This window comes from Mauremys mutica, chromosome 11 (assembly GCF_020497125.1).
Source record: "Mauremys mutica isolate MM-2020 ecotype Southern chromosome 11, ASM2049712v1, whole genome shotgun sequence".
Taxonomy (NCBI): Eukaryota; Metazoa; Chordata; order Testudines; family Geoemydidae; genus Mauremys; species Mauremys mutica.
The window spans coordinates 69,731,270-69,748,346 of record NC_059082.1 but is presented as its reverse complement, the minus strand read 5'-3'; the positions used below and the strand labels follow the sequence as shown (position 1 = coordinate 69,748,346).

Sequence of the window (17,077 nt, the reverse complement as noted above, 5' to 3'; positions counted from 1 at the left end):
TACTATAAGGTGGGTGCACAACCTGTTGAAAGACATAACTCAAAGATGGTTATCAATGGGTCAGTGTCAAACTGGAAGGACAGTATCTAGTAGGCTCCTGCAAGGGTCTGTCCTGGGTCTGGTACTATTCAATATCTTCACCAGTGACTTGGATAATGGAGTGGAAAATGTGCGGATGACTCCAAGCTAGGAGGGGTCGCTACTAACACTTGGGAGGACAGGACTAGAATTCAAAACCACCTGGACAAATTGGATAATTGGTCTAAAATGAACAGGATGAAATTCAATACAAACAAGTCCAAAGTACTATCCTTATTAATTAAAAATCAAATGCTCAGCTACAAAATGGAGAATAACTGGCTAGGCAGTAGTACCGCTGAAAAGGATCTGGAGGTTATAGTGCATCAGAAACTGAATATGAGGCAATAATCTGATGCAGTTGCAAAAAAGGCTAATATAATTCAGGGGCATATTAACAGAACTATGATCTGTAAGACATAGGAGATAACTGTCCCACTCTATTCAGCACTGGTGAGGCCTCAGCTGAGTACTGTGTCCAGTTCTGGCCAGCACACATTAGGAAGGATGTGGGGAAATTGGATAAAGTTCAGAAGAGAGAAACAAAAATGACAAAGTTTAGAAAACATGACCCATGAAGAAAGGCTAAAAAAAATGGGCATGTTTACTTTGGAGAAAAGAAGACTGAGTGGGGACCTGATAACAGTCTTCAAAATATGTTATGGGTTGTTACAAAGAGGGTGATGATTGATTGCTCTCCATGTCCACTGAAGGACAAGAAGTAATTGGGTCACTCTGCAACATGGGAGATTTAGGTTGGATATTAGGGAAAACTTTTGGAACTGTAAAGATTGTTAAGTACTGGACTAAGCTTCCTATGGAGATTGTGGAATCCCCTCACTGGATACTTTTAAGAACAGGTTAGAAGACAAACACCTGTCTGGGATGGTCTAGGTATACTTGCCCTGGCTCAGTGCAGAAGACTGAATTAGAGACCTACTGAGGTCTGCTCCAGCCCTACATTTCTATGATTCTATATTATTCTGGGCATTTATAGAGTATCACCATCAACATGTATTTTAGATTCGAAAAGTACTAACTGTCATCTTCCTGCAAAAGAGGGACAAATCACAGATTCTTCTCTTACACCAGGTTAAAAGCTGGTATAAGTAAATCCATTGGACCAGATCTTCAGCTGTTGTAAATAGGCATTGCTTTTATTGATGACACTGGACACTGGCAATTTATAGCAGCTGAGTATCTGGCCCATTGATTTCAATGGAGCTACTCCTGATTTACTCCAGTGTAAAATGACAGAGAATCAGGCCCATAAATTCCCTGTGATTAACATTCCCAGATGTATGTGGAGGGACCACTAAAACTCAGAGTGGTCTGTGGAAGAGATTATTGGGCACATCAAGAATAGACCCTTTTTTATTTGTTGAGATCAACCCAATAAGTATAAATTATCTCCTTAGGAAAAAATAAAAATAAAAAAATGAAACACTATGATGGGAAGACAGCAAGGCAGGAAATCCTTGTGAATCAGGAGTCATGGGAAGTTAAGAAACAACCAGGCTAGAAATAAGGATTTTACAAAGAAAGACTTCGGATTTACCTAACTCCAGCTCTGGCTCTTTAGAGAGTTATAGAGTGAGCTTTTAGAACTGGTTATTTCATTTCCATGTGTGCATGTTTAAGCCTGAATACCAAAGAAGTTAAACATGAAATTCTCCAGTAAAATATTAACTACACGGACATGATCACAAGTGCCCTTATATTTGATGACACAAATGAACATTTTCTATTGTGAAAAAATGGGAATTGGGTCATCTGCATTATCTCAAAAATAAAATATTGAAAAGCATCTTTAAATTGTAGAATAATGAATTTTCAGCCTCATAGCACCCATGATCTATCAACCTGGCTTCCATTAGGCTGGTTGTGACAAGGTTGGGACTCACCACCGCAGCGGCTCCTGCTGGTTGTCCTTGGGAATTAGCTCAGTCCAGTGGAGCGCCCTCTTGTGGTGGTGTCCCGCCCATTGTCTCGCCCTTGGTTGGCATCTGAATCTGCATTGCTCTCCACTCGCGGCGTCCTCTTCCGGACCACTGCCCTCCGGCAGTGCCCCTTAGTCCATCCACACCCCCTTCTGGGGGGGTGGGGGTGTCAATCAGCTGCCTCTCTACACCCTGGCCAATGTGGGCAACTGCACCCCCAAAGTCACACCCCTCTTGGCAGGGGGTTGGTGCAACCCCAGACAGCCACTCCCATCGGCTGGATGTAAGGCAAGGAGGAAGGGGGACCCAGGCCCGCCCACTACTCTGGGTCCCAACCCAGGGACCCTCTAGTGGCAGCCATCCTGCCCTCCTTCTCTCCCTCTGTCTGTCCACGTCCCTGGGCCGCTTCCCCTTCGGCTCATCGCAGTGGCTAGGCCCTTCCCCTCAGGGCCTGCAGCCTGGCAGACACCAGGCTAGAGTTTCCTTCTGCCCCCCGGGCTTGCCCAGCACTGCACTGTCCCTGGTGCTAGTCTCCCGGCTCTGGAGACAGACCTTCCCCTCTCAAAGGCCTAGGACAGACTAACTCTTCTCTCCCTGAGCAGCCTTTTTATAGGGCTGAGCCTGGCCCTGATTGGCTGTCTCCAATCTGGGCCCTGATTGGCTCCCAATAAGCCCTTTTCTTATTGGCTGTTCATCTGTGCAGGCCCACTGGCCTGCTGCAGCCTAAATTCTCAGGGAGTGGGGCAGCTGCACCACTACTCAGATGATTAATATGCCAAGACTGTCCATTTTGTGTGGGACAGTGGCCTGATCATCACGCCTGTAAAGAGTTGCAACATTCCAGGTTGCAATTTTGATGAATTGGCAGAGATCCCAGCTATGACTGAATACATTGTCACGATACACTGCAGACGCACCTGCTCACATCAGAGGACACTTGTCCCCAGGGGGGCTTTAGTATGAACCCATCACATTTGTGCCAGGGGAAGATGGCACTGGCAGGACATCGGCAGCTGAAAGTAAGGAGGGGCTTTAGCTCCTGGTTCTGAGCACTGTTATTCATGTTGATCAAAAGCAAGAGCGAATGATTGTCCCAAAGAATACCTTGTCCCACTGGGATGAGATAGAGGTGCAGTAATGTGAACCTTTTCCTGGTCTACCAGTGCTGTGCAACCTGAGTTGTTGAGTCTTTCCTGGCAACTTCCTTCACCTCCAGTAGCTAGGCACAGCTGCTGCCCTGTGTCTTTGTCGTTTGTGTTAGCCATCATTTTCAGATTCTTGGACCTGTCCACCTCGCATAATGACCAATGCACTATTTCAGACCAGCCTTCATCGCTGACAGCAAGCTCCAACGAGCAATCCCCTACTTCAGATGTTACACCACTCCATCACAATGAGGTACAGGTCAGACTCTGGAGGGACAGTTCTTCTAGTACAGAGCCCCGACAGGTTTTGCGAGGCACTCCAGCAAATGGAGTCATGGGCCACGGTCAGCCTCCATGTTTCGTGGTCAAAGACAAAGCTGAAAAACCTAGGATCAGGTCCACCCGTGACTCCAATCTCTTTGAATAATGAAACGGTTGAAGCAGTCTCCAGCTTTTGCTATTTGGATTCTCACCAGTTCCTCCAATTCTCATATGGAGGTTCTTCGCCAGATTGGTATTGCAGTGTCTGCCATGGATTGTTTACAATGAATATGGAATCAACATCTTCTCAGCATGGCCACCAAGTTCAGACTCTATTCGAGCAGTATCCTCTCTGTACTTCTGTATGGTTGCAAAACGTGGACATTATTCTGCTCTGATTGGGCAAAGCTGCAGCCTTTCTACACAAAATGCCAATGTCCTATATTAGGCATAAAGTGGAACGATTTCATTCATAATGCAGACGTTTACGATTGCTCCAGTCTACAGACTAGTAGGGCCATTGTCCGCAGCCAGTGTCTTAGGCTTTTTGGACATCGCCAGAATGTCACAAGACATTCCAGTGAATGCCGTTCTCCAGGTGGCTTGTAACATCCAGAATAAAATCCCACCAACCAAGGGCTGGAGGCGGCCCAGAGGGAGACCCCCTATTACGTGGTGCAACAAGTCTGTTCTGATGTTGGACTTTCAGCCCATCAAACCTTTGCAGCTGCACAGGAACAGGCCCACTGGCAAACGATCACTATGGCCAACCATTCAGCTAAACATGGAAGATCTTTAAAGTGTAGAAAGGGCAACTGTTTTCCAGTTAACTGGGGTGGGAGCAGGGAACCTGTGTTTTACTCTTGACTCAAACACGGAGGCTATGTCTAAATTGCAATCGGGGTGTGATTGCAGCTAGCTAGATTAAAGCGAGCTTGGGTACCAGAGCAGTGAAGCTTCACTGACATGGGCTTCAGTGCAGGCTGCACAGGGCCGCCTAGAACCCTGGGTAATTGCTCAGGTGGCTAGCCCACACTGGAGCCAATGCTGCCAGTGCTTCACTGCTCCAGTACTTGAGATAGCTAGATTAAAGCCAGCTCAGTACATCTACATGAGCTGTAATCACACTCCAGCATTGCAGTATAGACATACCCTGACTCACTAGGGGAAATTTACTTCTCTGCAGAGGGTCAGCACCAGATCTATACGTCACTTGATAGACTTTGGGCAAGTAACAGGTCTCTGTCTCCCCAAATAATGATACTTATCTCTCCTTTGGGATCTATGGATGAAATGCACTAGGTACAGTGTATGAAACTATTATTATCTGTAAAAGTGAATCTGCCACCAGAAGGCAGTATGAAACAGTGTTGTTGTTTTTAAAGAAATGAGTTAAATGGATGACACAACAAAACAATTTGAATTAAAAAACAAATATTCACCATGGGCCTGTGTCAAACACTGCCAGTTTGACACCAGTCAGAGTCCATGGAAGTCCATGAAGTTGCACTGGTGTCAAACTGGAATAATTCAATGTTGAGTCAGCCCCTTACTCTGGGAATCCAGCAATGAATATATTTATCAGGCAGATAAACAAGGATTTAGGAGAGAAATCATAGTTTTAATATAAGTACAATAAAACAACAACAACAAAAAAAGAGGAGGTTCAATCAAGATGGCTGGGAACATGAGACCTCACCATCCCTCCAACAGAAAAAATACCCTCCTCGGATACCCATCACATGTATCTAACTGCTATGTCCATCATATCATCCATCTCTTTTGTGGGATGGCAGCCTCCCTGGAAAAAGCCAGAGATCCACAAGAAGCACAGTTTAAAAGTTCACTCCAGTCACAAGGTCAGAGGAAATGACCCTCCCAACCCAACAAAATGACTTTGGGGCAGCCAAGCTACCACTGGCCATCCTATTGTGGCTGTTCATTTCAGTCTATTCCATGAGGAACACCACAATCAACCTGTGTTTGAATTTTGCTCTGTGTCTGTGGGAAAAATGTTGCTTAACTTCTCTAGTCCCTCCCTGCCACCAGTGCGGCCTCTCCAAACATACAGACCCATCACCCCCTGGAGAAGGTCTTCAGTGGGCTCAGAGGAGATGTGGGATCATGCAGCAGAACAACAGAGTAGAGCTGCATTGTCAGCCTTACAGTACAGTTACAGGAAGAGCAGAGACATAAGATTCATTTTAGAACCTCCGCAGCTTTTAGCACGCCCTGGTTTATCTGTTCACAGCTTGGATTTGTAGTAGAATATGGCTGACAGACAGAACACACTAATTACAGATTTACATGAAGAGGAAGATTTAAAAGCTAATAGAACATTATTAGAATAATGATTCTTAAGACGTTCTTCCAGCTGAACATCTGCCATCGCTAATTAAAAACAAGTTAGAGTCAACCTCCTCAAAGAGAAATCAATTTTTACAGAAACTGGATACTGGTCTGGTGTTAGGTGTGGTGCTGACCCACATGAACCCTTCCACAGGCCCTCCTGAATCAAATAAAAAGTTTTCAAAAAGCAAGTATAATACACACTTTTAAACTGATGCTAATCAATGCAAAAATTGCATTTGTAAAACAGGATAGGTGACTTGACTCATGTATAGCTCATTTCATTAGTCAGATGCCTAGCAGTTTCAAATGATCAGCTAAATAAAATGATACATTCTACTAGCTTTTTGAGATTGCGGTGTGATTTTTCCAAAGCTACATTTTAAGTGGAACATACTGATGAAAATAACCTTCCCCTAGTCTCTGTCTTTTCCGACTGCTTCCCTGAAGACTTGATTGCAATTTACCAGAAAGTCACTCTCAGAGTGCACAGAATCTGCAGTGACCTAACTGCCAGTGAATGCCCAAGTTAGATTAAATCCTGAAAACTGACAATACACAATTACAGCGATAAAACAATTAGGCACAAAATTACAAAAGCAAATGGCTTTGAAATCCATCAACTAGCGGCTCCCTCAAACCTAAAAGAAAACAAGTGCTCAATTCCATCTATCATCACATATACCCCATTGTAACTAACAAAATAGAATCCTGCAGATAGTGACATATTTCAGCAGCTAATACAAGGCTCACTTTCATATTCACCATCAATATCATACAAGAGAAGAAGTGCCCCCAAAATATTTTCACTCTCTTTTAAAGGCTAGAATATGCTATAGCTTAACAGAGCCTTCTCTCCTCAGAGATCTCAGTTTTTGCCCATATTCCCTGAGCCCCTGATGTAATGCCCATGGAAGTCAATGTAAAGCCTCCAAATAACTTTAAGCTTTAGATCTGGCCTTTTGTAATTTTCAGATTTCTATAGTGTCACCCTTGTTGTTCAATATTTATGTGAGGCAGCTGGGGGAGACAGGGAGATATTGTCTGCTCTGCAGCATCATCCATCGGTAGAAGCCACTCATCACTATGACTTCTTTTCCTCAGACCTGAACTATGTTGTACCTCTGCTTTCCCATTGCCACGCCAAGATGGTGACTTGGATGAGGAAAATTTGCAGAAGCTCAATTTGAGTAAAATGGAGGCAACTTCAGGGAAACACCTAGGGAAAATACCTGCTTCCCCCTATTTGAAAGGGGTACATTGCCATAAAAACATTAGAACCTGGGAGAACTTTTGTATTCCTGGCTGCCTTAGGAACCCACCCACCCCCACCTCAAATTGTCATCAGCTGGTACTTTCCCAGCAATAGTCCCTTAATTAGATAGCTGAGGGTGCTTGGACACCGTAGCCTCTGGAATTTAGTTCCACCATTGGTCCGGAAAAGCCCTGTGCTTGTTAACCTTCAGGACTCAGAGCTAGGCTCTCTATTAACTTGAGGTCTGATGTTAGACACACTGATCACCTGCAGCAGCTACTGATTTCCACTGGATTTGTGGGTGCTCATTACTTATGAAAATCAGGTGCAACATGCTGACATTGAGGCACCCAAAACCAGTGGCCACTCTTGAAAATGTTGGCCTCTTTGTCAGGTATCTGGAGGAAAAGCCGTGTATCAGTGGAAGCGTTCTAGTATTCCTAGGCCAAAAACAGCTAAATGTGAGTTAAGGTTAAGAATAGGGATCAGTAACTTGAGTGCTAAATCCTATTATTATTTGTCAGGTAGTGAAGAGCAGTAGTGAAGGAGAGAAGAGTCAGTAGCAGTCCCCGGCTTTTAAAGCAGTGCTGAAGATGGACTGCAGGGACCACTACTGAACACGGTATGACCTTGCATCTGGAAAATCCACAGACTGTATTATTGAAGGCTGCAGTTTAGTGTATGTTTTTACCATGGTGTTGTGGGAGCAATAAAGAGCAAAAGCAAGAAATAAAGAGCCTCCGGGCGATGACGTAAAATTAAATCACGACTTTTTCTTTCAAGTTCAAGGTAGGAAAATCACTGCCATATGTCCTTGTCTACACTGTGCCCAATGCACCAATATTATCAAGGGCAACCACTTTTGTCACGTAATCTTACCACACTCCATATATCATCAAGTGCCCTTGTGGACTTATACAAGTCAGACAAACCATGAGACCCTTTTAAAAAGAATTTTGGCATCAACTTCTGCCTTAGATATATGTATCCCCAGACAATCACAGCATGACCAATAGGGAAACCAAATCTCTCCTGCAGGGCAATAGCTGACTGTAGGAGGAACAGTTGTCAGCCTCTAGGAAAGAGTAAATAATTCTTCATTCAAAACTGCAGGGATTTTACAAACTTGACTGAAGTAATTGGATGAAAATAAAATGTGAGATGCTGCAACAAAATTATCTACAGTTGCTTAAGTGGCAAATCCTGCTCTCCTCACTCATCCATTGAAGCCAATGAGATTGCTATTATGAGTAAGACAGGCAGAATGCAGCTCTACTATTCTCTGGAGACAGGGGTCGTTGTTTGACTGTTGTATATGGTCAGCTACACTGACATTGCACCATTTTCCTGGTGATATTGACAAATTCAATTTTAACTTTTTTTTACCCTCTCCTTCTGATTTCCAACTTGGTCTATCCTTTCCTCCTGCTGAAGACAGAGATAGATGACCTCTGGAATAAACATAAGGAGATCAGACCATAGCTGTCTGTAAAGTGACCTGAATTCAATCTGGTCTCATGGCTTATATACATTACTGGTCTTGCTGCACTTCCCCTAGGCAACTGCTTGTTCTGCCTGCAATGGACGCTTAGACAGATGTTTAGTACTACCTGAAAATGACTAGCTAGGGATACACAGAGTCTGCATTATTTGGTTACTGATTGCACCAGATTCCCCTGTTGTTGGTTTCCTGTTGCACTCCTTGTATAATACAGAGAAATTCTGGCTAAATTGGGCCTGAGTCTGTTCTCACGTGTAAATCTGGAGTAATATCAGCAAACTCAGTGGAACTGCACCAATGTGAAACGGTTTCAAATGAAATCAGAATCACCCCCATCGTGTTTCGAGCAAGCACCATTTTTTCTGTCGCAGCTACCAAAAAAGAAATGGTGGATCCATATTGGGAATGTGCTTCAGTATCAAGAGTCAGACTTTTCTTCCATAAAACTGTAGAAAATACTTTTTTACAAGTGGGGGTTGGGAGGGGGAGAGCCAGATGGACTCTGTATTTTTATTAGGTTAAAGTACCCATCCTCTAAAAGATTTCTTGATTGTGTTTGCTGAGAAGTGAGGAGAGAGAGTAGGAATTTATAGGTATTTTGCTCCAGATTTTTGTTTTATTATGGTAGCACCATTTAATTCTAGCTAAGTGTATTAAAGACCACAAAAGGGAATTGGGTGGTCAAGGTTTTTTATTAAGTTAATTAACATGGAGCATAACAACTTATTTTAAATGGAAAAAGGATCTTATTCTCTCTAGGCCAGGTCCTCAGCTGGTATAAGGGTCTGATTCTGTGCCCATTTAAGTCAGTCGGGGCTTTGGTATTGATTTAAATGTGTGCAAGATCAGACCCAAAATCAGTATAGTCCATTGATTTCAATAAAGCTATGCCATTTTACACCACCAGAGAATCTGTCCCTGCATGCTGAAAATTAAGGTATTACTGGGATACATACTTTCAATTTCAGTATGCCCCCAGAACTAAATGATTCACACGCTTGGTGGAAAAGCTGCCTACAGCACTCAAGCTTTTGCAGCTGCTAAGATCATATCTGTGCATGTTAGTGACAAACCCAAATGGCAGAGTCACAGCTGCTGACAAGACCCTCTCTGTAGAAGTGTCATTGCCAGTAGATGACCATTACCTTCATACAGAAACTGTTCCTGGGGCACATTGATTTCACTTACTTCTTTACTGATCACCTCCCAGTAATACAAAGAAATCAACAAGTAGAGAAAGGGCAAGATTTTACATCTTCCTAGAGTGAAGAGGAGATCTAACACCCCCCACCTCCCCCCCCACAATTATTTAAATTCATCATATTTTCTGACACACAAATAGGACTTTAAATAAAAAGACTGATCATTTTGTTTATATGAAAAACCCTACACCAAAAATAAAGTATGTAACTTTGTAAATTGGGGCTGAGGTGGAGATTGAAATGGTTGGTTAGCATGAAGGTACATGTACATTTTGCTATGTTGTTAATTGCTAGCTTTTGATTTGAAGCTTCTTTTACATTAAAGAATAGACAAGAGATTTAAGGTTTTAATTTATCAGATTGCATTCCTCTGCCTTCTCTGGAGAAAGTTAGCTTATGAAACTACTTCATTTAAAAGGCAGGTTATTTTTAATAACTTACTAACCTGTGAGAAATATCGAGGTTTTGCACTGTACTCCTCAAAGGATATTGTCAAGTTAAAAATCAAGTATTTCTTAAGAACAAATATCCTTATTGATGTTTATAATAAATTACTAAATTTATTAGAAGAGAAAATATCTTGATAGTCACTGGCTGAATTTCACGTATCTCAGACAATGAAATTAAACTTGTCACAGTTTCAATTTTATTTATAGAAGTAGAGCTGGTCATGAATTTTTTCAGTGGAAAATGCTGATTCATCAAAACCAAAACTTTTCGTGGAAACATATTTGTTTCAACAAAACTCTCTTTCTGGCCTAAATAATATTTAATTAGTCCTACAAAGTGGAACAGCTCCAGTAGGAGAACTGAGTAAGAGAAAGACTGATTATACAGCCTGCTAGTTAAGGCACTCACCTGGGATGTAGGTTCAAGTCTGCACTCTCAATTAGGCAGAGCAGGGACTTGCATTTGGGTCTCCCACATTGCAGGTGAGTGTCCTAACCACTAGACATGCTCTTCCTCTCCCCATGAAAACTAATTTTGCAACCTCAAAACTGTTTGCAAAACAGAACTCTTGTTTTCCAGCCAATCATAGTTTCTAGGTGGCTTCACTTTTTGGCTGTATAGTACAAAACATATCCTCTTTTAATTTTTTTTAAATCAGACAAATATTTTATTATTAGATAAAAAATCCTGGGAGAAGAATTACAAAATATCTCTGTGAATGGAAACTGCTGGTGTTTCCATTCATTTTGGTGTGTATGAAACATACACAGGGAAGAATTTAATCCAGATCATTTGAAATATTTGGTGTACAGTTTCATTTTAACCCTAATAATTTATGTAGGCCGAAGTCCAGCAAGGCAATTAAATCTGCTTAGTTTTAAGCACATGAGTAGTCTCATTTACTTCAGTAGGGCAATTCACGTGCTTAAAGTTAAGCACTATGCTTAAGGATCAGGACCTTACAGTATTCCCTTCATAATTGCATCTCTTCCCCTCCCCTCCCTCAGAAATCTCTCACTTCTGTTGTAAACTATAATCCCCTTACACAGAGTACCCGGATGTGCTGACATGTTACAAGAACCTCACAAATCTACTCCCAGTGCTAATTGGCAGGGTCAGGTTTGTTTATGCCAGCACACATTTTTACTGCACATTTTCAGTGTCTCCTGAAAAATAATATTCAGAAAGTCAGGTGTGTCACCTTTCGGATAACACAAACAAAACAGGATTACACTCCCACACACACTCACACACTTGTTTTGTTTTGTAACATTTCATTAAACAACAGATTAGACTAAATCTCATGTTTGGAGGTTTATCACATCTGTTTTTGGTTCCCATGGAAAGTGTTCTTGAAATGCTCCTCAAATGAAGTACAAGCCATTTTTTCAATTGGAACCAAGAGGCTAGGTCAGAAATAAGGAATAAAAAAAGAGTCAAGCATTACATTTTAACCAAAAAATGCATTTAAAAGCTTTGAGCTAGATCTTCCGTTAGTGTAAATTGTAACGTTATAATCTTCATAAGGTTTCCAAAGAGAAGGCAACAATAACAACAACAAAAACCCAGTCTGAGCCACATGAACCATTCTTGGTCCAATTGTGAACACGCACTGCACAAGCTGGGAGAGCCATGACAAACAGGCCTCTGTGTCAGCAGCCTTCCCTCATAGCCAGCCAGTAGCATGGCCCCAGTTCCACATGTTAAAAAGAGCCAAATCTTGCCTCTGCTCTCTTTAAACATGGACCTTGTCCATTCAGAGGCCTTAACAGGAGGCTCAGTAAAGAACTTCTAAAACCCTGTCTTCTTGTGAATGATTTTTACAAGAACACAAGGAAAGCCCCTTTTTCCCAGCTGGTAAAACCTGCCTTAAGGGACCAAGAAAAATCTGTGTGACATAGGTGGCCTTTTCATATAGGTGAAGTAGAAATGCACTCCTGTGGTTTGGGAATAACTGAGGGAGAGGGCTTCTTCAGACAAGAGACTGCCTAACAAGAGTGTACAGGTTTCACTGCAGAGAGACGATATCCAGCAGTCTGATAAAAGGAAGAAAAATATAATCTAAGAAAGGTCAGATTTGCAGCTGTCATCTTCTGAGCAGCTCATCTGAGCTGGATCCCTCTGGCTGCTCTTTTATGTTGGTAGGCAGTTGTTTTTCCATCAGACTGTATTCCTGTCCTCCTACCTCCAGGCCACCTGCCTCTCACAATTGCTAGCCTCCTTTTCTCCTTGCCACAAGATCTGTCTTCATCTGTCAGACTCTTCCTCCTGCTCTCAATATTCTCTCTGCCTCTCACATCTATCCAAAGGATTAGTCTTCCAGTCACACCCCCTCCCTTACAATCTCCTTACTCATGCCACTGCCTGTTTAGCTCTTGCTAGCTTCAAAGACTCCGTTGCTCTTTCCTCTTGATGCTGTCATTGCTTTCACTCTACATCCTGATTGGCTGAAGGAATGTGTGACTAAATTGTTATTGAAATCTTCACTCCCACCCAAGACTGGTGGTTGTCAACTGAAGGGGAAGGGTCAGTTCTTTTGAAAAACTGAAACCTCACAAATCTCCAGTGGCTTTGGAATTTTAAAAGCTAAGTCCATCCATCCCTTATTTAACATGTCATATCAAGAACAAACTGTCCTTTGGGAAAGATCAATAAATGTCATTTGATGTCTGAGCACGTGGCTGTTTATAAGCAATAACTGTATGATTCTAGATGCAGCAAGCACCATGCCGTCAACTCCAAAGGCATTGGAATGTAGCCTAAAGTGAAGGGATGCAATACTGATAAAGGCTCCTCTGATCGTAGGCTTTCTGATCCACTCAGATGCTGTCCCTTTGGAACCAGACTGCGAACTTGTAAGGGAATAAATAAACATTCACCATTACAGAGAGACACATGGTTGTTTTCAAGTATTGCCAATGTGTATCATGAGGACATATGTTCATCTCCAGATTGTGCTATGAGGCATCTGTAAGACTCAGACAAATAAAGCAGCGTCAGGGTGAGGTAACAACCCTCCTTTAGTTTGTGCCAATAAGTAGGTTTGAAAACAAAAATCTCAGATTGCTCTTGTACACAGTGAAGGTAAGAATAAACTTTACACTTAGGCAGGGCCTTTCATCCCGATATATCCCAAAGCATTTAAGGTTCTGTGCTTGGCTTCAGTGGAGCTGTCTTAATTTACACCAGTTGAGAGCCTGTCCCATTATATCTAGGGCACTCTTTGCCCATCATAAAACGCGGCTGCCTCTGTGGTGAAATGAAGCAATGAACAGAGCACAGCAACACTAGCCAAGCACTGAGTCAGAGGGAGCAATTCTGTGTGCAAATTCAGGCTGTTGATGGACCTGATGGCTGCTTCACTGCTATGAGCTGGTGAGGAATTCCATATAGATTTTTATACCACGCTCAACACTGTAGTATCTGAGCACCTCTTTGAGGAAGGGGCAGGATTCTGGGAACCCATACAGGGAACCATGTCAACTGTTCAGGGACTTCCTGTCCCATCGCACTTGGAGCACATTTGTAGATGAGGAAGGGTAAGCCAGGGGAAAGGCCAGTGGAACTGCCACTATGCAGATATTCTGATTACTCCACCCATACAGATTCTATTACAGCTTTAAGGCTGTAGCAGCAGCCATGGGAGAGGTGTAGGGATAGCAGATAATTATTTCCTCTTCTGTCCTCCCACGGCTCTCCCTAGAACACAGTCATCTATTAGGCTTGTGCACTGGGGACTGCATTAGTTCCAAAGAAACTAATGCAAGCATCAGTATGGTCTCTCAAGGGAAGCCCCATTATTTAGAACATTTAAAAGTAGGCTAGACAAAACAATGGAAAATGAGCAATAGGAAACTGAAGGACACACAAGTTTTCTCAGCCTCTTGATTATATGGATCTCACACTTGTAAATTAAAAGTCAATGGAGTCAGATAAGTGTAAACACAGTGTGTCAGGTTCTATGACTCTACCACTGCAGCATTGCCAAGACACTGCGCCTTTGTCATCTCCTTTTGTATGTTTCTTTGCTGATAAACCTAGATTATATTTGAAATGGTGAGTCATACTTTTCAGTCCCTCTGGATGTATTATTCCTACAGGGAAGATTCCAGGAACCACCTCTTCTCTTTCTGCACCTAATAAGAGATACGTCTCCTCATTAGTCCTATTGCTGTAGCACAAGAAGAAAATTAGACTATAAAAAAATTCAAATGCAAGACATGGAAAAACAAGGCAGAGATGTATCAACAAGGCTGTGGATTTTATTTTATCCTCATACATTACACCATTTTTTGTGTGTACTTTTGATGGCATTGGGGCGAGCCATTTCCAAAGGTCCCTTTTTAAAGGGACACAATTTAAAAATCGTACTGGAAAATGTTACCCTACTTTCATTTAAAATTACATTTAGGATGACACTAGCTGAAAGAGTATATTGGGGGAAAGAGCCCCTCTATTTTTTCCAGTTTGTTTAATTTGTGATACTTGACAGAACTGTGTGGGTGTGTAATCAGAGGGGTCGCAGTCCATTAAAAACTTAAGCACATGAGTATGTATACACACATGAGCAATCCCATTGAAATTACTAAAACTAGTCACAGCTGTAAAGTAACTCACATGCGGAAGTAAGTTAGGACCAGGGCAATGCCCCTTGCTGTTTGTGCTATCAAGCAGAAGTAAATTAAAGCACATTTTTAAAAAACTGATGGAACCCTCATGATATGCATGTCTTTATTGAATAACCACAAGATCTTACTACTGACCTACCCCTCCTTGCCCCAACTATAGTTTATTTCCTTCACTATCTTATATCTAAATCTACATTATCGGGTCTTTTGGGCAGACAGTATCTTTGGTCTGTAAACCACACAGCACACTTCTGTGCACCTACTAATAACAATGCTATTTCATTCATTTAGCCATGGTATAAGCCTACATTAGGTGTGCTTTAGAATTCAGTGTGAAAATGTTAGCTGCCACATTGGGGCAATCACCAAAACACAGCTTTTGTCTGTGGAGTTACAATCTGATTCTGTGAGATGCTCAGCCTGTAGGACAAGCAATGCTTCTGAATGGTCTTTCAGGCCCAGAACTCTCAAAGCACAGGCTTAATTTTTTCCATCTGAGTAGTCCTATCAACTTCAACAGGGTCAGGAATATTCACATGCTTAATATTGAGCATGTCCTTAGGCCTGATCCAATGCCCGTTGAAATCTATGGACTTCTTTCCATTGACTTTGATGGGCAGTAGATTGAGCCCTAAATGCTCTGGTGGATCAAGGCCTCATTCTCTGCATGAAAAAAGAATGCCATGCAATCAGGTAACCATCTTACTTAACCTCTAGCTCCATAAATGCCCCAGTATACCATCATCTGATCTACTCACATATAGCCATACCTAGCTTTTCCACAATGCATTGAACTCCACCTAGCTTATCTATTAAAAATATGGCTAAATGCTTTCCTAATTAAACATACCATGTACTATTCATTGTCCTGTATATAGAGAAAGCCAAGTGTGGTATCAACTGAGCACACAACGTAAGGGGATTGGTACAGTTAATTTTTCAAGTGCTTGTGATGAGCTCCACTTTGCTCTTCCACATGTGTTATGTGGCATATCCCTAACTCACAGGAGTAAATTACTTATTCCATCCCTGCCGACCTATGTAGTCCATATTCCAGCAGTGTGAGGACAGTGCCGACACTATAATTAATATTGAGTTGGTGTTTCCATTTTACAGGAGTAAACCCTGATTTTTTGCATTTATCACCTCATCCAGAGCCTGTTTCAATTCATAACTCAGGGTTGCGACTTAACAGACAGGCAGAGCAGTAGTAAATCCTGCTCCCCCCCCCTTTCTTTAAATGTAATTGACTTGTTTGGCAAGTTTGAAAACAAAAGCCTCCCCCTTTCATGCCCCCTCCTTTGGCAATCTGTTCCCCTTTCGCTAGGAAGGCCAAGCTGGGGTCTCTTTCACATGCTGTTGGCTTTTGGAGAAGAGCTCTTCTCCAAGGATGAGTGGCAGAATATTCTCACGCCAGGACAGTGCTTCTGGGTCCAACAACTGACCCAATCTGGTGGCCTTCAAACCATAGTGCAAATAATCGCGCCAGTTTAATTGAGCTTTTAGAGTCCAATCCTGCTGCCAGTGAAGTCAATGGCAGAACTCCACTGACTTCAATGGCCGCTGGCTCAGGTCGGGCTCAGCTCCTCCAAGTATTCAGGCGCCTGACTCCCGTAAGAGAGCTGGTCCTTGGTCACTAGTGCCGGGTCACGGGGAGACTCCGCTACACCGGGATGACACAACGCCTTTGTGCGGATTTAATGTAACCCCACCAGGCCGCTGCCTGATGCCCAAACCCCATTACCCCGCAGCAGCAGGGCCAGTGTCTGGAGCGGGTCCCCCCGCCAGCGGAAGGGGGGCTCCCTGCGGGAAAGCGGCGCTGTTTCACCAGCCTGCCCTACGGGGAAAGCAGCGGCCGGGCACCCCCGCGATACCCTCCCTGCAGGCTGAGCCATGCCTCCTTCCAGGGCCCGCCGCCTGCCGCGCCGCCGAGCTGCAGGCAGGCGGCTCCCGGTGCTGGAGCAGCGAGCGGGGGCTATTGTTCGCTTTTGTTTGAAAGGGGGGGAGCCTGGTGCACGCCCAGCCCCGGCCCTAGGAGGGCGGGCACCCGGCCCGGGGCCGCACAGTCAGGGGACAGGGAGGCAGGCGCCAAGCGGCACTTGCAATGCACCCCCGGCGCTGTGCACGTGAACCCGGGCTGGCGAGCAGCAGCCTTGCAGCAGTGCCGCCGCCGCCCCCCCCCCGCTCGCTGCATTGCTGGGAGCAGCCATGTGTGCGCACCATGTGCTGCAGGCGGCCGGGCGCGCTTGCTCCCGATGACAATCCCGG

General features: G+C 43.4%; 1 long non-coding RNA gene across 2 annotated transcripts in view; it reads right to left on the bottom strand.

Moving 5' to 3' along the window:
• The window catches only part of LOC123343914, a 152,997-nt gene that overhangs the window by 17,572 nt on the left and 118,348 nt on the right, over positions 1 to 17,077 (bottom strand). The gene's annotated exons all lie outside the window — the stretch shown is intronic.